This window comes from Lissotriton vulgaris, chromosome 2_1 (genome assembly GCF_964263255.1).
Source record: "Lissotriton vulgaris chromosome 2_1, aLisVul1.2, whole genome shotgun sequence".
Taxonomy (NCBI): Eukaryota; Metazoa; Chordata; class Amphibia; order Caudata; family Salamandridae; genus Lissotriton; species Lissotriton vulgaris.
In genome coordinates this window covers 528,763,175-528,790,865 of record NC_141687.1, presented here as the reverse complement: position 1 = coordinate 528,790,865, position 27,691 = coordinate 528,763,175, and the positions used below count along the sequence as shown (strand labels likewise).

General features: G+C 47.6%; 1 protein-coding gene across 9 annotated transcripts in view; it reads right to left on the bottom strand.

Annotated features, from left to right (window-relative positions):
• FTCDNL1 (formiminotransferase cyclodeaminase N-terminal like) overlaps positions 1-27,691 on the bottom strand; it is a 222,698-nt gene that overhangs the window by 186,363 nt on the left and 8,644 nt on the right. Inside the window, exon 1 of one of the 9 annotated variants that reach the window (XM_086955479.1) lies at positions 20,293-20,310. The exons of the other annotated variants lie outside the window; for them this stretch is intronic. The gene's annotated coding sequence lies outside the window, so the exon portion shown is untranslated. Of the gene's footprint in view, positions 1-20,292; positions 20,311-27,691 lie in introns of those variants that run through there. 9 annotated transcript variants of the gene reach the window in all.

Genomic DNA, 27,691 nt, shown 5'->3' with positions numbered 1-27,691 from the left:
TTTGATCTTTTCTTTATGTGCAGTCATATTAGTGGGGTTGTTTCTTTAAGAGCTACACATTTTGATTGGTTTCACCTGGGGAGTGCACTTTTGGGTTCAAAAAGAAGTGGTTACATTGCACCCGAGATTTCGTTCATTTCACGCAGCTAGTGTGGGTGAGCAGAGTGCTGGAGCACTGGGGCGTGAGGTTTTAGACTGGGGATCATGTGAGTTTTTGATTAAGTTTATGCATTATGTTTAGTTTTAGTTTGATATGCTCCTAGATTAACTTTGCTTGGATCATTTTACACTTGGTTGTTTTTTTAGCTTGATGTATTTGCATGGAGTTTCTTTGCACAGAGCACTGCATGGGGTTGAGGTACATGAACTGTATCTTGATTAGGGCGTGTTTGAGGGAGCACTTTGGGTTCATTTTCAATTGAGGCATGTGTTTCTTTGATGCTTTTTTTTTAATGCTTTCTTGAAGTTTGTTTCGTTAGTATTAAGCGCATTTGTTTTCTTTGGTATTGCGATTCTTTTACTAAGCATATTTCCTTACTGAGCATGTTTTTTCCATTAAGCACGTTTCTGATTTCTGTCACCAGATACAGTGCATGATGGTAGTTGTAGGCTGGGTTTTTCAGACATTAGTCTCTTTTAGTTTCTTATGGGATGTTTTTATGTTCTAGTGACCCCTGAGGAAGGTTCACCGGCCCGAAATGCATTCGATTTTTCTGACATCATGGATACCCAGGATAAAAGTGTATTCTGTTGTGCTGTGGGATAAAGGCCTGGATGGGTATATTATAGGCATTTGAAGCTCAGAATCACGATGCCTCTGTATTAAAAAATGGATCAAAATACATTGAATGTATGTAAAGTAACGAACCCAGGCAAAATGTAAGGAAAGGCAATGTAGGCAAAAGAGACAAACTGAGCACTTAAGATAACAAAGATATTCAATTTAATAAATTCGATAAAAGATGATAAAAATACTTCGTCGTGTATTTACTTAAAAATACATAGAATTAAAAGATTCTTTAAATCGATAATCAAATACTAATTAATCAACAATATTGATGGTGACCCAATGAATGTGGGGAGATAAGACGGTTTCTTCTACGCGTTTCGACACAAGCGTGTCTTCATCAGGAAAATGCCATCTCTGATAGTGAATCTCGCAATTGTTGATACGGGTGATAAATATTGATCATGAATCACGATAAGGTGACCAGTCAAGATGTAGATGGCACCAATGTAGAAACTTTAATGTCCGTGCGACTGGATTGTTATATGGAGCTTTAACTGCCGGAAGGAGAGGAGGATGCTAGTTAAAATCGGTATCAGCGACCTCTAAATCACATGTATGCAGAGCGGTGATGGTTCAACGGGAAACGTTACAGATGATAGGCACGATAGATAAACATTCGTGTTATGGCGCCGTTGTATGCCCTGGGCTATAGTGGCGCGTTGAATGTAAGGTAGTCTACGAGAAGCGGCACGTTCTTACGAGTGGCACGCTTTCGATAGGGGCGATTCCAGGTGATCAGGATCTTGGTGCTTAAGATCTTGATATGGGACTAGAGAGCTCTCCTGTGTTCGTCTATCGTTTCCAAAACCGGCAGCAGTGTCAAAATATATTGAATGCATTTAAATAAAGAAGGATTATCTAGATTAAAATTGGTTTCAAGTTCTGCATTCTTGTGGAGACTGGAATGAACGCAGTGCACTGTGAAGCTGGTGCGGGACGACGCACCAGATAAGTGTGACACTTTCTAAAAGTGGCATTTCTACTATAGTAATGAAAAATCAATGAACACCAATAAGCAGGATTTATCACCACTATTCCAAACATACCAAACATGGCCACGCTACTCCTTTCAGATCAGAAATTACCACTTACAGTCATACCAGGGAATTCCCAATGCAAAGCTATGAGCAACACTCACAGTGGTAAAAAACAAAATAGGGCGTTTGTCACTACCAGGACATGCCACACAATAAATGCATGTGCCCTACCTTTTACATATGCAGCAACATGCCCAAGGTAGGCTACCTAGTATTACCTTGATGGTGACCTACATGTAATAAAAGCGGTGTTTCAAGATTGGCAAGTAACTTTAACTGCCAAGTCAATGTGGCTGTACACTACAAACACAGTCCCTTCAATGGCAGAGGCCTGAGGCAGGTTTGAAAGGCTACTTACTTCTGTGGGTGGCGCAAGCAGCGCTGCATGCCCACTTATAACATTTATTTTAAAGGCCCTGGGTATATGAGATACCTCTGTTCAAAGGACTAACAGGTAAATTAAATAGGCCAAACAGGTGTAGGCCAATCATACCATGTTTAAAAGGAGAGAGCACATGCACTTTAGCAGCTATTAGCAGTGATAAAGTGCCCAGAGTCCTAAAACCAACAAAAACAGGTCAGACAAAATACAGGAGGAAGGCGGGAGAGTTTGGGGATAACCCTGCAGATAGGGCCAGATCCAACAATACCCTTGTGGGATTATTTTCTAAGTGAATATCTTATTTTTAAATCTGAACGCAAAATGATACTGGCTATCCTCATATCGAAAATTGGAGAAAACTTGGAACACAAATCACTGTGAACCACTCTGCATCTTTTCAAATCTGAAAAAAATTACTGCTGGATTCGGTAGCACATGACAACACGGGACTGCTAGCTCTTTGGTTTTTCTCAAATCTTCAACTATTCTCCATTTGCAATAAAAAAAAATTCAAACCCATTATGGGTGAATTGCTTGGACACCCAAAAACGCCTTTTAGAGTGCCTTGTTCAACCATCTTTTTTATCACAGGTGCATTCTTTCCTCAACTTCACAAGAAAGTCTATATTGAGACTTTCTGTGATCCTCCTGTGCCGATGGTTTGGACGGACAATTTTTTGGTACCATTCCAAATTAAATATACCACGGCAAACACCTCTGGGAAAGAGGGAGGCTCTAATAAAAGGCAGAGAAAATGGGCGAAGTTTTCCCCTGAAAATGTCTGCACCAGTCTGGTGCAGGGTGGGCCCCCAGAAGGATTAGGTCCAGCAATTGATGGAGCCTGCGAAGTCCTGGACCATCGTATTCAGCTTGCTTTAGATATGATGGCTCCCTGGTCCAGTACGGGTCCCATGCGACGAACTAAATCCGCAGCGTGGTTTAATGCTGAATTAAGAGAGGCTAAGATGGTATGCAAGCGTCTTGAAAGAAGCTGGAGAAATGGTTACCTGCCAGCCCCAGAGAGGGTGTATAAAACTAGCCTCAGAAAGTACCATGCCTTGATTAGAAATATCCGCTCTGCCTACTACTCTGAGCGGATTGACAAGGCAGACTGTTCCGCTAGGGAACTTTATGTGGTATATAAAGAGCCAACCTCACTGGCCTCTATTGGGGAACAGGAGGCGGGCTCTGCGCAATCCTGTAATCAGATAGCTGAATTCTTCTACAAAAAAGTGAAGGATATCTATTCTACCTTTCCAAAGGAGGCTAGGGCTTGCTCCGGTATTGAGGAGACACCGTTGGATGGACCAGTAGAAAAAGATTGCCTAAGGGCGTTCATGGTTCCAGATGAGGACCTGCTGATTAAAGTAGCTAGAGGTGTGAAATCTGGCTCACCTAAAGACCTGGCCCCAGCTAAAATTCTGAGAGGAAATATTGAGGCGTTAGCACCTTACATTAGTCACCTGTTAATGCTGTTAATTGAATCTGGTAGGGTGCCGACAGCCTGGAAAGAAGCTGTGGCTCTTCCACTTAAGAAAAAGCCACAGATTAGTATGGCAATCTGCGGCCCATATCACTCCTTCCCTACTTTGCCAAAATAGCTGAAAAACTGGTTAATCAGCCACTTACAGCTCATATTGAAGCTCATAGGCTCTTACATCCTTCTCAGGTGGGATTTCGTGCCTGCCACTCAACGGAGTCTGCCTTGCTCTTCTCCAAAGAGGCTTTGCGGAGACATGTGGATGAAGGCCAGACCGCGGCACAGATTCTCCTCGATCTTAGTGCAGCGTTTGACACTGTGGCGCAGCACACCTTGCTACAGTGTCTGAGGAAGGGCGGAGTGGTAGGAAAGGCATGGGACTGGCTGGACTCTTTTGTCCACGAGCGCAGCTTTTGTGTTGAGCAAGGGCCCTACAGGTCTGAGGCTTTTGACCTGAATCAAGGGGTACCACAGAGTTCCAGTCTGAGCCCTACCCTTTTCAACCTTTATGTGGCGCCTGTGGTACTATTAACTGAGCAATATGGAGTAGAAGTGGTGACGTATGCAGATGATACGCAGCTGGTTGTGGCTTTGACACAACCGGCTGAGCATGCAGCCAGCAGGTTTGCGTCCTGTCTCCAAGACTTGGCTGGATGGATGTCCGACAATTGTCTCAGATTGAACGGAGACAAAACGGAGGTGCTGATTGTGGGCAAGTCTCCGTCTGTCTGGAGATCGGCCTGGTGGCCTCAATCATTGGGTCTTCTACCTGTACCCAAGGATCAAGTTAAAAACCTCTGAATTTGGATTGATTCTAAAATCTCCTTCGAGTATCACACCAAACGCGTGGCTGGAACCTGCTTCGGCATTCTGCGTAGTCTTAGAAAGACACTTGATTTGCTCCCTGTGTCAGCTAGGAAAGCCCTGGTCCATGCCTTGGTTATTTCTAGGCTGGACTACGGGAACGTCCTCTATTTGGGAGCCAATGTGAAGTGTCTTCAGAGACTACAGCATATTCAGAATGCTGCCGCCCACCTGGTGTTGATGCTACCCAAGAGATCCGCCTCTAAAAAAGCTCTGGGGACCCTTCACTGGTTGCCCATTAGGGAGCATATCCAGATGAAAGCTCTTTGCGTCAGCCATAGGATTGCGCAGGGGAAAGGCCCTTGTTTCCTGCGCAATTTGCTCACATCGTACACTCCCACTCGGCTGTTGAGGTCGCAGGGTGCTGGTATGATGCAGATTCCCAAAACCAGAAGGGCCAGAATGGGAGGTAGGTCCTTTCGCTTGATGGCGGCCCGTAAGTGGAATACCCTACCCCTCAGGCTCCGTGTGGAAACCTCGGAGGTGGCTTTCCGTAAGGACTTAAAAACCTATCTGTTCCCTAGGGACTAGTTTATCTGGGTGGGCTTGCGGAAGCTGTAACGGTGGGATGCTAGTGCCAATGACTAGCGCGGGGACACACTGGTTAGTGTAACCAGGCTCTGTATAAGCTCAGGATTATTATTATTATTATTAAGTGCATCCACTACTTTTGGTTTCATGGTAATCTACATGGGCTTAGCACTTACTCTTTAGCCCAACATCTTTTCCAGTAAAATCCCAAACCTCCCTTTTTCCTGCATGTCTTAAATCTGGAGGTAATTTCTTATCTGCGAGAACTGGGAATATAACATTTCTTACTTCTTGTAATTTCAGCTTGAAGTCGAAATCAAAATCAGAATCTTTTGTTTGAATGTAAACGCCATCCTGTGTACTATAAATAACACAACTCAATTTACATAATAGGTGACGACTCAAGAAAGTTACTGGACTGGTAACACTGGAGCACATGCATCAAGCCATTTTCCGTTCGCAAACGGGTTTATTCACAGAATCGGCCCGTTTGCGAACAGAAAAAGGCCATTTCTAATGCATCAAAAGCTTGACATTCGCAATTCATGTAATCACAATTATTTGTGATTACCTAAATTACGAATGCATTTAGGGAATCGCAATTTGCAATTCCCTAATGGTGATGCATGTAGCCTTTCCTAAATGCAAACTATGCATTTAGAAAATGCTAAATTACCAATAACTTCAAGTTGATTGTAATTTGTGAATGCTTTGAAAAATGCATTTTTCAAAGTGCCATGTAGCGCACAAATGCCCTTAGGGCATGTATGTGCTTTACATATGTACAATTACCTTTTTTGGGTGGTGCCTCAGAGGTGCCTTAGGCCCCCGGGCACCCTTGGGTTTGCAGTCGCAATTTGTGATTACCAATCTGGTAATCACAATTTACACATGCATTACCATTCATTACTATGGGCCTGTGTGCCCATGGGAATAAATGGAGTCCCATTAGCTAATAGCGAGTTGCAATTTCCGAATCGCCATTAGCTCATGTTTAGGAATCGCAAATTATTTTGCAATTCCTACATGCATAGCATAAGCATTCTAAAATTGCGATTCGGTAAAAATCACAATTTTTGGATTGCAAAATGTATGCTTGATGCATGTGCCCCACTAATCACTAATTCATGTTCATTTATCCATGAACCTGTTTTTACTAAAACATTTGCTGACAACTTGTTAACCACTTGTTTATCTGAAATGCCTTCTAATTGGAATTACTTTCCTGAGAGCTGTAGCTAAGGAACTTTCACTGGTCTAACTGTGGATCAGGTAGAACCAGTAACAACCACAAACGATACAGGATGGCCATTAACTTCTCCTTCTACAACTGGGTCACTCTGGTCTAAGATGCACCAGGCAGGTATGCGGTCCTCCTGCCCTCCCAGGCACAATTATTGTGGCTGACTCAGGTCATGCAGCATTTAGAGGGTAGCTGTAAACTGGGGATGTGAATCACTAATCACGGAAAGCCTCATTTGGGGTTGAACTGCAGTTTTCTGAAATTGGACATTTTTCTGAAAATCTATTATATTTTTCTACATCTGTAGAAGAACAGATGGAGCTGTAAGCATTGTTCTGTAGTACTGCATTGTATTGTGCAGGAAGGGTTGGGTCAACTGACTTACGCATCCCATTCTGTGCCAATGGAATCATATTTTGTTGCGTATGGTTTGATTTTGAGGCATCATTTTAAATTCATTAGCAAATAGCTTTACATTAAATCTAGAATTTCTCTTCCAATGTCTCTCCTTGCCACATATCTGACAAATACCAAATCTCACCATGCCATTTTTAGCATGGTTATTAAAATCTCAACCTCTACTTTGAGAACTTCCTCCACCACTTGGAGGATTTTGAAGCGGGACACCACCTCCTTGAGGTGCCTATACTTGCCTTCCTTTCTGATAACATTCAGTCTTTGCCACAATCAACTTTTCCTTTGTTAACTTCTTTTTAGAATCACAATAATCACTGCAATATTTCGCATCGGTCAAAATGGTATTGAGTGACTTTGCTTGCTAACACATCACACTCTGCTGAAGCGACGGACTCAACTACAGATGCAAACATAAGACAGAATCCGACACCAATCCTGGTATCTCTTCCTTAACTTGATCTTCCATTCCACTGTACTGCCTGTAAATCTGCATCATTCTCACATGATATGCAAGAACGGACTCATCTACATTTTGTGTCACTCTCATAATTCTTGGCCAATCCACTTGTTTATCTGGAAACTTTCTGTGAAGGCTTATGACTACGTGGACTTCTACGTTGTTCTTCATCTAGCCACTTCCCTACTGCCTTAATTTCAATTCACAAATCGTTCGGGGTGATTGAAAACAATGCATCAAATTCTTCCCACAACACATTTGACACAGTTATAATTCTTTCTACTTCCGTATTCCGTTTGTCAGGTTCTTCCCTACACGTTGAAAATGTGCTCATAAAAAAAACATAAATGCCGTCTCCTCCATGTTGCATTAACATACACTCCTCCTGGCATTTCCCTCAATCGAAATTCTTCTTCCACAGTATTACACTGTCACTCATAACCCTCCTGCTTTCATTCTTAAATGACTCTGAAATCCATTCAAGACTGTACATTTCAACATTCTACCCATTCAAGCCTGTACATTTCAACATTCTCCCCATGTCTAATTATTTCCACAATTCTTCTCAAATTAATTCCCCACTGTTTATATGTCTCTTGTTTTCCGTTTGTTCATTCATTTATGACTTGCAGATTCTTTCTTTTTTCAAATCTAATCCCATCTCATTCACCACTCGCTCATGTGTACAAGCATGCTTTCCTGCTTCTAACTTTAAATGCACTAATTCATCAAATCGTAATTTCAGAACCTTGTTTTATTCGACTTTTGAATCAATAGTTAAATTTACTTATTGTATCATCATCCTGATTAATGGTTCTCCTGCTCTTTGGTAAAAATTCCAATACTAAATTTAAGTCTCTGGACCCAACTCGCCAACCTGATTACAAGGCGCAGGAGTGGTGACAGTCAACAATCCATCCATCAATTCAGACTCTTAATTACAATCACTCTTTTTCTCATGTTAATTTCTTTTGATTTGTCCTTTATCAGACCATTAGCAGTCACAAGAAACTGTCTCACTTTTTTCCAAAACTACATTACACTACGCCTTTTTCTGCAAATGCAACCTATTATCCATCCATCAAGCACAGCCTTCCCAGCCTGGCCTTTAAACATTTTCTGTTGTGCCTTTCAATCGGCTAACAAATCACATTCATTCAATGCTTCAAACTGTACAGGTCTTGTTTGCAGTTTCATGTCAGGGATGCCAACAATGAAGTGGCGGGTAGGAGTAACAGGACAAACAATAAGGATGTTGGAGGGATGAGGTGGAGTGGGGTAGTGCGGACCTGCATACACATGAACTCTTAAGGAGTGCTAATTAAAAATAAGAAAAAGTAGCTGTGCGAGTGCCGGCCAGTAGGAGGACACTGGCGGCAGACATAGGAAATTGTACTTAGTCCAAACTCAATGGAAGAACTGAGAGAAAGTGGAAGCAGCAGGAAGCCCTAATCATTTAGAAGCAGGAAAATTAGACTGGCATGGGAACCAAGCAGTGGTAATTAACAGTAAGTATGGGATGGGCTCCAAGTCTGTTTTTACTAAGCATGGGCGGATTTTGCGGATCCATGATCCGCGGATTTGCGGATCGTGGATCCGCAAAATCCGCGGATTTTGCGGATTTGCGGATCCGCGGATTTGGGGCGGGGCTTCCATGCGAGTGCACTGAATTTGAGCATCAACTAGTTCGAGCGACCATGTGTGTGTTACTATGCAATCGCCCCGACGGGCGCAGGGGTCCCTTGAGTGAGCTGTCCATCATAGTGGGTGAATGGCGGGCAGACGGTGCAAACCGCGAGTGTGTGGGCGGGGCCAAACGGGCAGGGCTACCATGCGAGTTCACACATGCGGTGTGTATAAAAGGTCTGAGAAAGATCAGTTCTGCAGATGAAGAGAAAGAAACCCCTGGTCACAAGAACAGCACGGGTATTGTGCTCGTGAAAGTCAAGGATGCGAAAGCCTCTATCCAGCATCACAGCTGATTTTCCACGGTAGATTTGTGAAGAAGGCACACCTGCCTCGACGACGCACAGGAAGGGCATGTTGTAACTATTTTAGGATGGCGCCGGCAAGCTGCCAGCGCCATCCTAAAATACTTACTAAATTAGCTTCAACAGGAAGCTCTAATAGATAAAATAAAGCAGGTGCGAGCACCTGCTTTATTTTATCTATTAGAGCTTCCTGTTGAAGCTAACTTAGTAACTATTTTAGGATGGCGCTGGCAGCTTCCCGGTGCCATCCTAAAATAGTTACAAGTTGACAGGCCTGCCAGGCTTCAACTTTTGCCCCCGGAATCCGCCGCTCGCGGATTTGCGAATTTGCGGTAAATTCGCGGATCGCAAATTTACCGAAAATTCGCAAAATCTGCGAGCGGAACAGATTTTGCGCTCATACTTAGTTTTTACTGTTTTTAGGTCTCGCGACCTGCGTTGCACTGTGCAGCAGTGCATGCGCAGGTCGCGAGACCACTAGTAGGTGAAAAATTGTATTTTCAAGCTGACCTGGAATCGCACACGCTCGTGCGTGTGTGTTTCCTTTTCAGCTACCCCCTTGGCCTTAGTGTGCGTCTTTTAATGAAAGACTGCACGCTATTGGCCAAAGAGGGCGCATTGCTCCGCCCATGGCCTATTGGTGTCTATTACACGCTTGGTGCGCATAATAGACACCAATAGGCCGTCACGTGGTTTCTATTATCGTGCCCACTCACAGGCGCAATGATAGAAACACATGGCTCGCAGTGGTGCGCGCTCGCGCTTCTTCTTTATTTTTGGATCCATTTCACACGGAAGCAGCAAAAGCCGTTTCTTTTCCTTGCGAAACGGAGGGCTGCCTATCTCACGTTGTGCAAGAAGGCACACGTTCTTTGTTTACTTTTCTTAAGGAGTCCAAATTCTTACGGCCTTCTGTCACTAACAGGTTTGAAAGAGACATCAAACGTGCTACTAGTTAGTAATGATACTCGCTATCTGTTCAAAGAAATTTCTGGTTTTGAGACGTGATTTTTTCTTAGGCTAGATGTACAGATTCCGGGATAGTTTGCATCAAGAGCATGCTTTCGAGAGCTCGCGCATTTTATATGCCAACTATAGGATCACTGCACATTTGAATGATTTGTCACATTTGAGTGATAATGCATGTAAGGTTTGTATCAGTCACCTCCTCAAGGGTGTCCCTATTGCCCGTTTAATCTATGGTGAATTTTGCCCACGTATATCTGAATTTGGTCTTGCCTGTTGTTGCCTAGTTTTGTTTATGTTTGTTCACTGAAGGCTACATCTGGCCACTGCTTTTTCCTGAAAATTCTCTATATTATGTTGCTTGTCAGTGCAAATGTCCCCAGAAAGCATTGGAGAGTCACATGAGGATTCCCGAATGGCACTGAATGGTCAGATCTTCATCAGCATGGTGTCCTTTCAATATCAAGCCAGACTGGATATTGTTCGCCTCATTGACGCTCTGGTCAATGCCTGCGTTTGCTTTCTGTATTTCTCTATGGAGGACAAACTGAAGAGTAAAGTGAGCAGTTTACTCTTTGTACCCCGCTCAACGGCTAAATATGAAATGGTATCCTGCATTTCTGTTTTGTCTCATGTATGTATGGCTGCATGTAAGGACCATATCATGTTTTTGTATCTCCTTCTATGTGCATTACACTGCAAGCACCCTATATGCATTTCTCTCTCCTGGGTACATGGCTGCATAATAGCACCCTTCCCTCCTTTCTTGTGTTGTCATGTGTGCATCTCTGCATGTGAGCAGTATATTCTGCTCCCTTTTGTGCTTGGTTACCATGAGCACTGTGTATTCCTTTCTGACTCATACGGGCACAGACTGCGTGCAAGCACCTCGCCCTCGCTGTCCGTATTTTCGGGTGTGCATATCGGCAACATGAGCACCCTCTGCTACCTGTGTCTGTAATCTTTCTTTGTGAGCTCTCATATGCCCTTCTTTTGCATATGTAGCTGCTTATTATTGTCATTTCCTCTGTGTCCATTATCTTGCGTCACTGGCTGTATGCAAGATCCTGCCATGCCTCTGATGATTTCTTGCGTAGTTGCCTGGTAGCACTCTGTCCTGTCCCTATCTCAGTACTTCACCCTGCATGCCTGAGAAACAAGCATTTGCAATAGGTCTCGCATTTACGCGAGTTTGAGCTATTGACATTGCAAATGACAATGCCTTTTATTTTTGTTTTCATTTTTTTAACCATAAATAAAAGTCAGTCATTTACAATGCTAATAGCTTAAACATGCGTAAATGCGAGACCTATTGCATTGCAAATGCTTGTTAAAATTTACAATAGCTTTTGCCAACAGCGCATGTGTGCTGTAGGCGAAACCTATAAAGGGCTATGACCAAGACACAGCACTTTTTCTTGTCATATTGCACAGCAGCCCACCTTCCTGTGCTTTCTGTTTAAAAAAGCATGAAGTGGGGCAAAACACATGAGGGAGGTGAGAAGGAGCAACAACAAAAGACAGCGGGAGGGGAAAAGCAACATGAGGCTGGTGCAGGGGATGAGGGTTGGAGCAGCAACAAGGGGAGGGTGGAAAAGCAACACAAAGGAGGGTCAGGGGGAGGCAGCAGTAATAACCGACAATGGGAAGAGGGTTTATAAGGAAAGAAATAGTACCTTTATCACAGCGCAAGCAGCGCACAGGTGCTATTTAAGTTGACGCAATCTGTGCTTGGTCCATGAACCACATAAATGAAAGGAAGTGACTCTTGATATACGCTGGTTAAACAGGAGTCAGCAAAGAGCAACAATGAAATCAACAAATGATAAGTAATAGGCGTGTCCAAGCACTTTATTGCAAACTATATGTTTCTCAAGTGAAAGGCCATGCAGCACATTCTGTTGCAGGCTCTACCTAAAAATGAAGAAGAGCCCAAATGAACAGTGTGATAGAGATCTCAACCAATCCTGAGAGATGGTAAGCTAGTGCTTAATTTGAGCCAGTGGATTCCAGTGCTCAGCACTAGCACTTTTCATGAGCACCAGTTAAGGACTGTTGGACCCGGCCCATTAGGCAGGTTCACCCCTAGACTTTTTGCGTTTTCCTAGCCTATTTATGGAACCTGGTATTTGTGATTTTAGGCCTCTGCGCACTTTTTCACTGTGGTACAGTGTAAAGTGCTTGAGCTCTCTGTGAATGAATAGTGAGTGACCTGCCCTCCCATAGGAATGAATGGGGAATATGTATGCCCATGGTAGTTCCTGATGCGTGGGGAGTGCAGGGGCGAGTTTGGTATGAGAGAACTCGTGAGAATGAATGCCGCAAAATGATGTATGCGACATGGCTGTGTCTAGTCTAGAAGTCCTACTTTTGGAAGTTGGCATATTTGTGCAAGTTGGTGCTAGCGTGTGATTGGCTGGTGAGCCTGGCCCAGAGTGCATGGGCCTGCTTGTGGATTGACTGTCTGGTTTGAGGATGACAGGGGCTGGAGAGCCCAGGAGGTTGTCTGAAGTCAGCCCATGGATGAAAGGCAGCATCTGCTGCCAGGGAAGTGGGAGGAGATGGCACCTGATAGTGAAGGGCTGTTCCTGTGTAACTACAAAGCTGGCTCCACCTCCCGCTGGGCGACTGACACCTCTGTCCCTGATACTGAAGGGGACTTCCCTCTAAACCAGTCCAGCTGGTTCTCACACTGCCTGCTTCAAAGGACTTCAAAGAACTTCAAAGGTTTTGCACTGTATAAAAAGGGGTTGTATCCCCTTCCAAAATGTTCTTGTTTTCAACTTGAATCTGCCAGGAGCATGCTGCTGCTGGGGCTCAGGGGGATCCCTGGGCCCTGCCCAGCTCCTGGACATCTGATGGACTGCTGGGGGACTCTTCCTGGCTGTCCCCCTGTCTGGCTGCATCTTTGAGGACTCTTTGCTGGACTTTGTTTGGGCCCTGGAAGCCTTAACCTGTAATGCCCTGCAGCTGCTGGGACCCTCCTTGCTGTGGGGGTTCTTTCTGGAGCGTTTTGGTGCTTTCTGGGCTCCCCAGCGCCTCGTGGGCGCTCTCTTAACCTGATGGATGGCAGAGCGCTGTGGTTATCCCGTGGGGGTAAGCGCTCCTGCCCTGTGACTGTCCGAGTGCTTCGTGTGCACTCTTATCTGATTTGCGGGTGCCACCCCGACTATGGCGCCCTTTGCGAGTGCCTACCTCGCTTAACTGACTTATATTACTTTTGAGGGTGCCCAGCCCTCGATTTGCCCCCGTAATCACCGCCGCGGCCCGAGCCGCGCACAGGAAGTCAGGCAGCGTTTCGCCTGACCATAGGCGGGACTTCCGGGTTGCAGAGGAAGTCCCGCCCCATTGCCGCGCTGGGATTGGCTGCCGGCAGCGAGAGGAGAGAGGCGGCGATTGCGAAGCCCCGGTCCCGAGATGGGGGACCGGGTGAAGCAGCGAGGCGGGCGCCTGCCTGTGCTGGGCTCCCATGCGAAGGGAGAGCCCTGCAGGCGCCAGCGGTGATGTCCTAGAGCGCTCCGAGGTTTGGGCGCTCTTCCGCTGCACGGCCAGGATCCCCGGTGGACTGGAGAGGATCCCGGCGCCCGTCCTGCATCAGAAGCGGCCCGGTGAGTCTGGGCTGGGGCCGGGTGAGACGGGGGCAGTGCTGTTGCTGCTCCGGGAGGGAGCAGATGGAGTTTTGTGTGCCGGTGAGGCAGTGTTGGTGCTCGGGCGGCCCCGGTTGGCAGTGGGTCGCCCCAACGTTATGCCAGAGCCTTGAGGCTCCAACGAAGGGGGCATTGTTGATGTTGAGCCCTGAGAGAGGCTCTGGGGGACATTTGATGAAGTAAATGGAGAGTCAGGGCGGCCCCGTTTGGCAGTGGGTCGCCCCAACGCTGAGAGAGCCTGTGTGGCTCAGAGGGGCCATATATGTTTTTAAGAGCCTGTGTGGCTCCAACGTTTGACCAGTGTTGGCCAGAGCCTGTGTGGCTCCAACGTGCGCAGTGTTGGCTTCAGAGCCTGTGTGGCTTAGCTGGCGCCGTTTTGTTGATTCTTCAGGTGCCCAGCACTTTGTGGGCACCTGCCACGTTTAGGCCTTTCTGTGATGTACACAGTTGCCCAGCACTTTGTGGGCAACTGCCACGTTTAGGCTTTTGTACTTTGGACTGGCGCTGCATGGCAGCGCGCCCTGACTTTGGACCCAGGGCATCCTTGCCCCAACAAGGCCAGTTGGCCTAGGGACTGCCACAGGTAGTGGCTTAGGTAGTGTTGGCGCAATGTGATTTCTATGTTTTTAAATAGTAATTGCCTACTGTGTGTTTTTGCGCTATTGATTTATTAGGCACCTCTGAATGTTTATGCATTATGTGTCTTCCTTTCCATGCGCTGCACCTCTGAATGTTTAGTCATCATGTGTCTTCTTGCGCTGCACCCCTGAATGTATTTTATTGCATCATGTGCCCTATTCTTAACACCTCTGAATGTGTTACTGCATCATGTGTCTTCCTTTCCATGCGCTGCACCTCTGAATGGTTAGTCATCATGTGTCTTCTTGCGCTGCACCCCTGAATGTAGTTTATTGCATCATGTGCTCTATTCTTACTCCTCTGAATGTAGGTATTGCATCATGGGTAATGTGTCCTTTTCCTAGACCCCTAAATGCTGAGTGATACTTAGGTGGTTGTCCTTTCTACTCCTCTGAATGTAGGTTTATTGCATCATGAGTAATGTATTCTTTCTTAGACCCCTAATGCTGTGTGATACTTAGGTGGTTCTTCTTTCTTAGTACAGGTGGTCCTAGTAAGGTCCTGGTTCCTGTTACCAGTGGTTACTGGTTGTTATCTTTGTGATTACCATTTTATGTTTTACTATTTCATTCTAGAAGTGATTTTATATTCTACATTTTATCTAGAAGTGCTATATCTGAATATGACAGTGGCCCTTGTGGCCCTGTCTTGTGTACATAATCCCTGTGAATATTGCCTGTGCCAGTTGGCACAATGTATATGTGTGATTTTATCTGATGTGTTTTTACAATACAAAAGTTATTTTTATAATAACCTTGTGTGGAGTCTCTTTTGTGGTGTGCCTAGTATGTTGTTGCTGTTGTGCGCTGGCGCAAATGCTTTACACATTGCCTCCGAGTTTAGCCTTACTGCTTGTGCCAAGCTACCAAGGGGGTGAGCAGAGGTTATCTTGGCGTGTGACTTCCTTGCCCTGACTAGAATGGTGGTTTCTGCCTGGCTTTGGCGTCAGCCTTAGCCTACCAGAAATAGCCAGTTCTAACAAGGACACATTAATTTACGGGGAGATTAAGTGAATTGCCAAAATCTCTGGATGTTGAGCCGAGCAGAGACTCAAACCTGGTTCCCGATGTTCCAAAGTCGTCAGCTCTGGCCATTACAAGCTGCCTCCTGACAAGAGCCATAGGTTTTACTGGCTCTTGGTGGTAGCACCGAGCAGATGCATAAGTGTAGTCCCATAGCTGGTGTAACTTAGTGATGCTAGCAGATGAAGATATAACCATCTAACTGACTATGGTTCAAGGTTTAAAGCTGGGACAAAAGACAGAACATAACCACCCTCCCAAAGGAAAAACATAAAAATTACCCCTGCAGGATTTTCAACAAGGCAAACGTTATTTTTCACAACTTGAAATAAACTAAAGAAAAGTATTGGTTACAATTAAGCCTGTCTTATTAGACTCGCTCTACACTAATTCTGATTAAAATACACTTGCAAAATAGCTTGGTATGCACATACATTAAAGAATCACAGACTATGAAAACTCTGAGCACCATGACAAAGTGCTCATGATGGTGTCTTCCACCAGAGGGGAGCCTCTGCTCGTCCTTAAATTTAAATGTGGATACACCCCATGGATAAAAACCTGCATTTTATGAGCAATCACAGCACAGGGAGAGAACAGCGTTCAGAAACTACATAGTGCATTGAAGTTCAGAGTGAACTGTCCAAAAGTCTGCATGTGTATGTAGGGCCTCTAAAGTAAACAAGTCCTACGGTAATCATACAGTGCATTAATAACATTTCAGTTCGTATAATTGGTAAATTAGAACTTCACAGAATGATCGGCATTGACATTTCCTTTCCGGTTTATTCGCAGTGTCATTTGAAACGTAAAAGCACAATGTTAATACAATACAGGTAGGTGGTTTGGCAAGTAAAAGATGGCTGGAATTTTGTGGTGGTCTGTAGTAGGTAAGACAGCGTGACGTTGTCATGGGTAGGTAGAATGGAGATTGTTCCCAAGGTTCTGGCAGTGATTGGTGTGTCAGTTGCTGCGAGGATGTTAGGAAAAGGGCATACATGGTGGTGGTGATAGTGGGCGTTGAAAGACATAATAAAAGTTATCTTCAACCGTTGACTAGGACTACTTACCTCATATTGACGATTTATGTAGTCCCTGTGCCCACCGACTCTGCAAGCACAGACGTTCAGCTGGTTCCTGGGCAAATCCTCGGACCAATCCTCGGAGTCTGTTTGTTTTTTGTTTCCGCACTTAGTGCTGAATGTCCCTCTGCAGGCGGACTGGTCTGTAAGTACTTGTTTGCCTTTTCGGCCAGTTTACACTCTGAGAGACCCGAGAGGAAATTGGCAGCATTTCCAGCAACCCCTATTTATTTATCTTTGCTCTCTAATACTGCTGCTCTGTACTGATGAAGGGCTCAACCCAGAATCACGTGTCTAGATATACAACAACGTCTGCACCACCTTTGGTGAAAAACTAAAGCTAATTTTGAAGTAAGCATGAACTGTGTACTGCATTTACCAGGGTGCCCAGGGGTGAACTGTGCTGGAATGTGAGGCAGGGTGCTTCCAACGCCCATTCTGTTTAAAAGGCTCCCTTGAGCCAGCAAGTTGACGAGATTTGGAGATGCACCTGTGTGCCTGTGAGTGGTACTGTGACCAGAGTGGAACTTAGCAACATTTCCAGAAACCCCAGCCGATTTTTCTTTGCTCTCTAATACTGCTGCTCTCTACTAATATAGGGCTCAACCCAGAAACATGTGTCAAGAGACATACAGCAATGTCTGCACCAACTTTGGTGAAAAACTCCATCTAATTTTGAAGTAAGCATGAACTGTGTACTGTATTTACCAGGATGCAAAGGGGCGAACTGTGCTGGGGGTGAGGGAGTGTGCTCCCAACCCCCATTATGCACATAGGAGGGCAGAAAGAAAAACAGCCCATTCATTGTTAAAGGTGTGGCTCAGAGAGTCACATTGGGAACAATCCCAGTTGCCTCCACTGGGAAAACACTACATGTTGTGTAGAAAAGTTGGTCATTTCCAAGTTATGTGCAGAAGTAATAAAACACCCATTAGAGTGCACAGTGAAGAACTTGCCAAGGGGTCAGCATTACAGAAGATGGATAATGTACTTTTAACAGTAGAGTGTTGTAAGACCAGGGGGTCTCTAGTGGCTGAGGTAGGTACCTTAGTCCAAATAGGGACCCTTGCTTCTAGTCAGGGAAAGGAGGAACACACTCTTAGATAAGCCCTGCTCACCCTCCGGCAGCTTGGCACGAGCAGCCAGGCTTATCTGCAAGGCAATGTGTAAAGTATTTGCAACCACGCTCCCAATAACACAGTGATGACACAAATGGACACCACACTGATTTAGGAAAATAGCTGTATCTTTATCAAGAAGAAATGTGATGAGACCAAACGATAAAAATATCCAGCTAATGCGTATTTGTAATATTTCACTGGCCCGGTTATTAGACCACCAATCACTTGTAGGTTCTTGCTGTATTAATGAGCAGTTCACGATGATCTAATGCAGTCCTAATGCAATGGTCTGCAGTTTATAATGCGGTTTGTAATGTAGAAATAAGACTGTCCTTAATTCAAGTACTAAAGCAGTTCATAACGCAGGAATAATTTGGTTCATAATGCAAAAAAAATGCAGTTCGCGATGCAAGAATAATGCGGTTCGTAATGCAAGAATAACGCAGTTCGTAATGCAAAAATAATGCAGTTCGTAATGCAAAAATAATGCGGTTCGTAATGCAAAAATAATGCGGTTCGTAATGCAAAAATAATGCGGTTCGTAATGCAAAAATAATGCGGTTCGTAATGCAAGAATAATGCAGTTTGTAATGCAAGAATGAGGCAGTTCTTAATGCGAGAATGATGCAGTTCTTAATGCAAGAATGATGCAGTTCTTAATGCAAGAAAAGCTATATATGCCAATCTGCGCAATCAGCTCAGGCACCACTAGGCCCCAACACTAGCGATAACGGTCGTAAACTTAAAGGGGCGGCCCCAATACTGCTGGGCAGCTACGGGCCGCTCGGGGACTCCGCGGGTCAAACGCGGTGCAGCAGGAGAGAGATCAGAGCACTCCTGTACTCCCTTTGCACGCCTCCCCAGGTCACTCATGCTTGCGAATCCCGACCAGAGTCCAAGCCTTACCTGGAGGGGTGCACTGCCTCGCTCTCTCTCTCCCCGCTCGTCAGACGTCCTGCTGGGCGGCCCTGATGACATTGCGGCTCTGGTGCTTGGCAACGCGGTCTCCTGATGGGTTATGGCGATGCCTTCTCCTTCGTTGACAATCTTGGGCAGATTCCTCTTGGCGAACAACGATCAAGACCCCTTTCACCTTGCAGCCTCTTTAGCTTCCAGAAATCCTTCAGCATGATGCAGCTTGGGCCGGCGGCGGCGATCCTTACTCACAGCCTCAGTTACGATGACAGCTCCGGCCGCAAAAACCAATGTAGCAGCGTGGACGATGTTTCACACTGCTGGGGCAATGCGGTCACGGGGCACCTCGTAAACAGTACCACAGACCACACGGCAGTCTCAGGTGTGTTAAAGCACCACGCACCAAGCGTCGCTGAGACACGGCTGGAAACTTTGATGTTCCGGAGTTTCCACAACAGGGGACCAGCTCTCCCCGGGCCCTTGGAAACAAGTTACTTCAAGACACAACACACAGCAAAGTCCTTTCAAGCAGGGGGACACAGCACACAGTAAAGTCCCTTGTCCTCTCCTTAGTCAATTCAGAAAACTGCACGCCACCCCCAGAACACACAGCAAGGGCAGTCCTTCTCTTCAGTCTGTTCAGCTGTTCTTCTTTGGCAGAGGTTCCTCTTGATCATGAGGTAGTTTCAATCTTTTTTAGGTCGAGCCTAGCGCAGCGGACATGCACTGCTCTAGGAAGACAACCTCTTGGAATCACGCTGGATATTTCACACACTTGTGCGTTTGTTTGTTTTTTAGCAATTTTTCTGCTGGGCTTTGCGTGTGTCTTTCTAAAAAGATGGCACGCACTTGGGTAAAGGCGGGTGCTTGTCCCACCTTTCCCAGGAAATGTATCGGCCTACTGCTTGTGGTTACGGGCAGGGTCGCCGTCTGTTCGCCGCGCTGCCATGCTCAATCGCCCGCTTCTCTCTCGCGCCATTCTTTTTAACCAACCCTCCCTTCACATTTCACATGCACACGCACAGCCCTACCAATGCTCTGTTTGCAATGAGAAATTTGTGCATTCGCTGTCATGCTAAGCCCATTGCTGTGGACTTGTAGAAGAAGGAAGGCAGCAGAATCGTGTTTTGACAGTTGCGGCCGGGACAGAGGTAGCGAGGCCTCTGCTTACCCACATAGCTCCTGATTTTCTCTACTGTGCTTGCTTTCTGATTTGGTACTGGCATTATTTAATGCAATCTTAACTTTAAGGCAAGCACCCTATTAATTTTTTGTTTGACCTCACAACCGCAGGTTCGAACCCCAGGGCATCTGCTCAGCCTTTCATCCTACTAGAGGCCAACGGACTAATTAACATCCATTCGTTTGGCAATAAACATCTGTTACTTGGCACCAAGATCCAGCATACTCCAACACCACCTTCACTTGCACACTGGGAAACTCACTTTTGCCTCCTTTAAATGTGACTCCTGATTTTCTATACTGTGCTCGCTTTCTGATTTGGTACTGATTTGGTACTGGTATTATATATTAGGAGCCAGCAGCGGTGGTGAGCAGGCTGCCATCTGTTTTGGGTCAAGTTTCATTTCCAGACCTTGTCGCTTTTATTAGAAGATGTGTCCCCTCCACCCCACCTCCACAGGAATGTGCTTTCATTTTCTCTAAAACATAAAGGAACAGAAACAAAATCAATTACGGTGACATTTACTTTTCAGCGGATTCGTCAGCACCGTCTAATGAGCGGGCCTTGGCCAACAAGCCTACCTCGGAAGGCAACTGCTACAGTAGTTAAAGCTCTGTAAAAAGACCACTCATGTCCTGGGGAGGAAGGGAAGGATCCTCGTGGGGTTTCAGTGAATAGCTACATTGTGATGCTTAACCATTTGTTGCCCGGATGATCATGCTTCTGGTTAAACAAAACAGGAAACTTTAGCAATCAGCATTTTACCCTAACTGTTGTGGAGAAAAAACAAACATCTACAGCAGGTAGGCACAGGGTAACTCTATAGAGTGCATCTTTCCGCTCCCCCACCTCAGAAATTTGCAATCACTTCTCCTCTCATTCCTTTTTATTTTTTGCATTATATAGCGCCAATGAAGGTATCAAAGCACTTTACATAAGAACTAGTTACATTACAGAAATGTGCCCGGTGGGTGATAATGTGCTGCATGGCTAAACAATTATAAGGTCCCAAAGGTGAGACCTATTGGCTATGCCAATGCTTGTTCAGGCTTGAGTGCAGTCTTGAGTTCAGGGGTTTCAGTTCTCACTTTATACCCCAAATGCCTTTGAAGTCTTTGTGTTCAGGGGGCTCTGAGCCTGGTCAATACCAGACCTGGGTGTCTTACTGCCAGTGCACACCCTCTTCCTTTGATAGTGAGCGTCTGGGCCCCAGATGCTCCGCGGGAGGTGGAACCATCCTTTTGTGGCAGCAACACAGCCCTCCTCATATCCAGGGGGCTAATCCTCCCCCACACCAAATGCAGGCCAGCCTGTTGCTGTCTCACCTTCCTACAACCAGGCAGAGGCACGCAGGATGGCTAGGACAAGATACCAGCCACTTCTAAAAGCCAGGTTTCTAAACACACAATTCAAAAACCATCTTCACAAAAAGATGTGTTATTAAATTCTGAGTTCACACACACTAAACTCCATTTCTCCATTTACGCCTATGGGAAGATATGCTGGAAACATGTGACACAGCATTCCCCATTCTGTCCTATGGGCAAGATGGCCTTGCAACAATGAAAAACAAATTCTGCAGTATTTCACTTTCAGGACATGGTACACACCTCAGTACATGTCCTACCTTTCACATACACTGCACTCTGCCCAGGGGGGTACATTGGGCCTACTATAGGGGTGTCTGATGTGCATAAAAAGGGAAGGGTAAGGCCTGGCAAGTGAGTGCACTTGTCAGAACGACGAGACAGTTAACTAACTTCACGCAGGCACCTCAGTGGAAGGCCTGAGATCTCTTTTTAGGGCTACTTGTGTGGGTGGCACAATTAGTGCTGCAGGCCCACTGGTAGCATTTGCATTACCAGCCCTGGCACACATAGTGCATTTTACTAGGGACTTTACTAGTAAGACAAAAATACCAATTATGGACAACCAACTACCATAACGCTTTATACAGGGAGCACTTGCACTTTGACACTGATCTGCAGAGGCAAAGTGCCCATAGCATCTAAGTCAGCAACATCATGTCAGACAAAAGTCTAGGAGGAAAGCAAAAAGTTTAAGGAGCTTTAGCCAAAAAGGGCCAAGTCCAACAAAATCCCCTCTCAGCCTAAAGCCAGGGTAGGCCAATCAACTACCTTGATGGACTCCTCTACTTGGGGCGATAGAACTCGGGCGCCGGCCAGCCACTGCAGGGACACCCTCCCGTTCTATGCCTTCCTGACCCCAGGTGGTTCCCTCTGTTACAACTCCCTGGGCCAACTAAGCTACTCCATTGGTACTTCCTGGCAATTGGGGGCCCTCTAGGGGTGCTGGTCCCTTGCCAACAGTTATGCTGCCCTTCAGGATAGAGGCGGGGTTACCCTGATGACTTCTAGGGATCCCAGCCCTTCTGGCTGGGCCCTGACCCATGGGTTTTCCTACTGGGGAACACAACCCCCTCTCAACCTTCCATCTAGACTTCTTGGCCTGCCACTTAGGAATGGCACCAACAAACTTCAGGACCGCGGAAGCTCTTGTTACAGATGCCCCACGACCTCCTGACGCTAGGTGTTCTTCCTTGCACAGCTGGCAAGTAGGCTCTAGACCTCCAACCGGGTGCTCTCCCAAGGAACCCTCCAGTCTCTGGGGTTGGGCTGCGGACCCCGGGGACGCTGCTCACACTCCCTCCCTCTCCTTTGAGACAGGGTGTTAGCCTGCACGCCCCCCACTACTCTGGGACCTGAAGGCGCCACTCGACCATTCTTTCCTCCCACGGGACCGGAAGAGCTCTAGTCGCTGCTGGAATTCCCCCTCAGTGCCTCTTCAAACCCTCTGTCCTTTAACCAGGGGTCTGCCTCTGGTGCAAGCTCCTGGGAATCAAAGAGCTCGCACTCTAACAGGTGTTGGCGCAACTCTGAAAAATGATTACTCAGCCGGGGCTCCCTGGGGCCCAAACTGAGCAATCCCTTGAAATCATTTGCTATGCTAACCATCACCCAATCATCCCGTGCACACGTGTACGCATCAACACCCCCACCCCAAGGACTGGATTTCAATTCCTTGAAGTTTCTGAATTTCTCCTTGTACTTTTCAGGAGTGAGACCATACCTGAGGCATAAAACCTCCTTCATGGTGGCGTAGGTCAGGGTTCCCGCCCTCTCTTAAGGTGGTAAAACATCCCTCCCAAAAGCCTCAAAGTGTTTCCATAGGCCCGCCCCCCAATGCTTCTCAGGCACCTCATTCATCCTCAGTGCGATCTCATATGCCGAGAACCACGTATAAATATCATCACCCCTTTGGTAATCTCAAACTAAGTCTTGGGAATGTACACCTTACCCACTGGCAGTGGCTGTGCGCTGCCACCTTTTGAACTCAACTCCACCTGTTTAGCCTTAATGACCAGTTCCCTCATGCTTTAGTCATGAGCTAAGAGAGTCTTCTCTTCCAAGGCGAGAGTGTTCTTGCTCTCCTCTGCTTGCTTTTCACTTTCAAAGAGCAGCTTTTAATCCTCTGCTTGAGCCTTAAGTTTTAAAACCTCCAACTCATGCTCTCTGACCCTTTGGTTTTCCTCCAGCTCCTCTGGGGAAAAGCTCCTCCCTGAATGGTTACTATCAGCCCCTGAGGCTGGCCTCCCACCGGCAAATCCTGTGGACCAAATCCATTCCCTGGGTCATCCTCATCCACCTCAGCTTCACTTGTCTCCTGAGCCTCTTTGGCTTCCTACCAGGCCCTCAAGGCCGTTTGAAGCTCCTCCTTTTTTTTTTTTTTTTTTTTAAAAACCTTTATTATAGCATTCAAGAAAATACAGGCATGGGCCTACAACCGCGGGGGTTGGCCGCTAGATAGAGTAAGACCACCGATATTACAGTACTACACAGCCCATAATCCGACAATTCAGGACAAAACTGGTATAAGAATGCATAATTAAGTTACAGAATGAGTCAAAGGTTTCGTTTTATATTATATGAGAGAGGATCAGGTGCCATACAATCAAACCATATAATGCGGGGGACAGGGTAAGAAACAGGATAGACACATAATAACCACTGTGATGGAGAATCGGCACCAAAGGATACAGATCGATGCAAATGAACACACAATATACATTCCATGTTGCGCCAATTCTCGGAGCCTGCCCACCCGGAAATCGGAGATCAGAAAAGCATGAGCACTAGATACAAGCATACGATAAAAGTCTGAATGATTCGTAGCTATACTGATCCTTAAGAAAGAAAAGAAAGGAAAAGAAAGGCCATAGAAAATAAAAAGGGCAAAATAAAAAAAAAACGTCCAGCCCCCCACCCTGCACCCCTGCAGATGGCTACAGCCTAACCCCACTAGCAGCGTGCCTGTCGCCTCTAATAACTAAAACCCTAAAGGAAGGAAAAAGAATGGAGGAGGGCATAGACATTCGGGCTCCCAGCCCCTTTAGACCCCCCGCCAGATACAGCCACCCCCTATCAGTAAAAGAACACTTATGACAACACTATAGAAGAGAGTAGAGGGTACCAGAAAACACCGCCCAGCCTCTTAGAGTAAGCAATTACAGGTCAAACACTTGTGAAAGTCACTCCTACCCTTCCCGACTTAGTCAATCCTAACCTTGGCCCTTCCGAACAAGAACACGGACCCCTCCCGTCGAGACCCAAAGGCACACTAAGGGGTAATAAGGGAGAAAAGAGTCATCAAATAGCAATCCATGGCGACTTGCAGGCAGTAGGTCCACGGGAACTTAGACGCTGAAGACCTCTCCCTCCTGGCTGAACAGTCCCAATGTATTCTGCACAGGAGCCGTAGAGTCACCAAGAGAGGAGAAGACGACCACAAAGTGAAAGGAAAGTCCCAAACAAAAGTCTCCGGGAGGGAAACGCATTTTGATATACCCAGAGCCGGTAGCGGCGGAAGGTTCGGTAATACCATATCATCCTCAGGAACACCGTCTCCCAGGGCACCATCCAATGGTTCCAATGCCGGTTTCCTCACGGGGCTCGCGCACAAAGTCAAAATGGCCACAGTTGGAATGGCTGCAGATTCCAGTTTCAATCGTAAGGCTGGGTTCGGGTCTACCAGGAGCATCTCTGATAGGCGCGAGTCCAATTTGCTCAATAAGACATCAACCTGTGATCGAAACGCCCACATTTCCGCCAGTACTGACTTCAGCGATGGCTCATGCATCGTTCGATCCACGGTCTCATGCCCGATATCAGTCCCAATCACATCCCCGCGTGAATCCGACATCCTCGGGGGGGGGGGGGGGGGCAAACAGGATCACGAACGTGCATATGTGGAGTGTGACCGGTCTTTGCTCGCAGCAACGGTCCACACCGTTAAGGCCGCAGGCCAGAGGCCCCGAATCACGAACCTCGGCGGCCTCACTTACTGGGTCCGCGGGACGGGGACCCCCACTCACAGCCAGCAATAAGCAGGATCACTCCTCCGTCGATAATGAGCTATTGAAACGATCGCCGCCAAATTCGGGCTTAAACAAAGCCTCCACTCCAGTTGACCGGACCCAGCCTGGTTCTTCTGGCCGATGTTGTTGCACTGCAGCCTGGCTGTGAAAGTACTCGAGGCCCCGGCTTCACCGCTGGAGCAGGCCGCAAACTTCAACACAACAGAACTTCTTCCAATAGGCCGATAAAAGTTTCCGGATTTCACCATCGGAGTGCAGAACAGTTGATGCACACAGAGACCGGGCTTAAAGTCAGGATAATGCACAGGATATCGCGGCGGGTTATGGAGGTCGGCGGAGCCGGGAGCCTAAGCAGCCATCTTGTTTGCTGACGTAGCTCCTCCCCCTTGAAGCTCCTCCTTCTTGGCGCTACTTTTCTTAGGAAATCCCAAAGCTCTGCAGAATTGCCTCAATTGATCAACTTTGTAGGTAAGCAATGCCTCAATGTCGAATTCCAATTCTGCAAACTCACTGGCTACTTGACTTCATTGAGACATGATGTGTGGCTTTAAGGTCACTCAAAAATAGAACCAAAAATAAAACAAGCATTTTATTGAAGGGAGTGGGGGACCTCTCCTCTCTTTAGATGTAGCCCCCCCCGCTGTGTTGTGCATGCCACGCACTTTGCAATTCTTCCTGCTTTGCACGCTGCTGACCCTCTGTGTGCTCTTGTGCAACCAGTTGCACTTTGTTTTACTGAACTTACAGGGGTCGCTGGCGCTTGATGCCCACGTCACTCCTTGCAACATTTCTGAGTAACGAGTACCCGAGGCCGGCTGGGGGTGGGGATATGTGTGGGGTGGTGGGGGGGGAGGCGAGCTGACTGGGAAGAGAGGAGGCAGCAGGCCAGGAAGGGGTGTGGGGTACTGTGGGCAGCCCAGTGCCCCTCGACCCTCAGATTGGAACTGTGTGCCCGACATGAGGGGGTTACTCGACCTACCATGCCCTATAAAGGGGGAGGGGTGGACTGGCGGTACTACCCTCATTGTCGACCATTCCCTGGCTCACGAGGCCCCGAAACCCTTTGCATCCACTGAGACCCCTCAGTCCTACTGCCAGCGCTCCCTCTCAGATGCCCCCCCACAAACCCCAACCCACCTCCTTGTTCCAAGGGAAGGTCAGAGCATGGTCGCAGATTGTGGTGAGGGCTGGGCAGGCTGGTTCCAGGTGTGAGGGGATGGGCAGGCTGGTTCTATGTGCGAGGGGATGGGCAGGCTGGTTGCAGGTGCGAGGGGATGGGCAGGCTGGTTGCAGGTGCGAGGGGATGGGCAGGCTGGTTGCAGGTGCGAGGGGATGGGCAGGCTGGTTGCAGGTGCAAGGGGGTGGGCAGGCTGGTTCCGGTTGAGAGGGGGTGGGCAGGCAGGTTCCAGGCGTGAGGTGATAGGCAGGCTGGTTGCAGGTGCGAGGTGATGGGCAGGCTGGTTGCAGGAGTGAGGGGATGGTGCGAGGGGAGGGGCAGGCTGGTTCAGGTGCGAGGGGAGGGGCAGGCAGGTTGCAGGTGCAAGGGGGGGGGCAGGCAGGTTGCAGGTGCGAGGGGATGGTCTGGCTGGTTGCAGGTGTGAGGGGCAGTAGGCTGGTCCCAGGTGCAAGGGGGTGGGCAGGCTGGTTCCAGGTGCGAGGGGATGGGCAGGCTGGTTCCAGGTGCGAAGGGATGGGCAGGCTGGTTCCAGGTGCTAGGGGATGAGCAGGCTGGTTGCAGGTGCGAGGGGATGGTGCGAGGGGAGGGGCAGGCTGGTTGCAGGTGCGAGGGGAGGGGCAGGGTGGTTGCAGGTGCAAGGGGATGGTCAGGCTAGTTGCAGGTGCGAGGGGGGCAGGCTGGTCCCAGGTGAGAGGGAATGGGCAGGCTGGTTCCAGGTGCGACGGGATGGGCAGGCTGGTTGAGGGTGCGAGGGGATAGTGCGAGGGGAGGGGCAGGCTGGTTGAGGGTGCGAGGGGATAGTGCGAGGGGAGGGGCAGGCTGGTTGCAGGTGCGAGGGGATGGTCAGGTTGGTTGCAGGTGCGAGGGGGTGGGCAGGCAAGTTCCAGGTGCGAGGGGGTGGGCAGGCTGGTTCCAGGTATGTGGGTAGGGCAGGCTGGTTCCATGTGCAGGGGAGGGGCAGGCTGGTTGCAGGTGCAAGGGGATGGGCAGGCTGGTTGCAGGTGCGAGGGGATGGGCAGGTTGGTTGCAGGTGCGAGGGGGTGGGCAGGCTGGTTCCAGGTGTGAGGGGTGGGCAGGCTAGTTCCAGGTGAGTGGGGATGGGTGGTAGGCAGGCTTCCTTAGTGGGGTGGATAGGGTGTAATAGGCAGGCTCCCTCTAGCTGTGAGCAGGTCGCGACAAGGCTTGTTGTGAGGGGGAGGTGGACGGACTGTGTTCCTGTAGGAAGGGTGGGCGGTAGACTTCCATCTGTTGTGTTGAAAGCTCTGGTAGAGACGCCCCCATTCTCCCGGTTATGTAGCGCTTTGACCTCACGGAGCTCCCAGCACCCTCACCCGCCTGCCACAGAATACAAA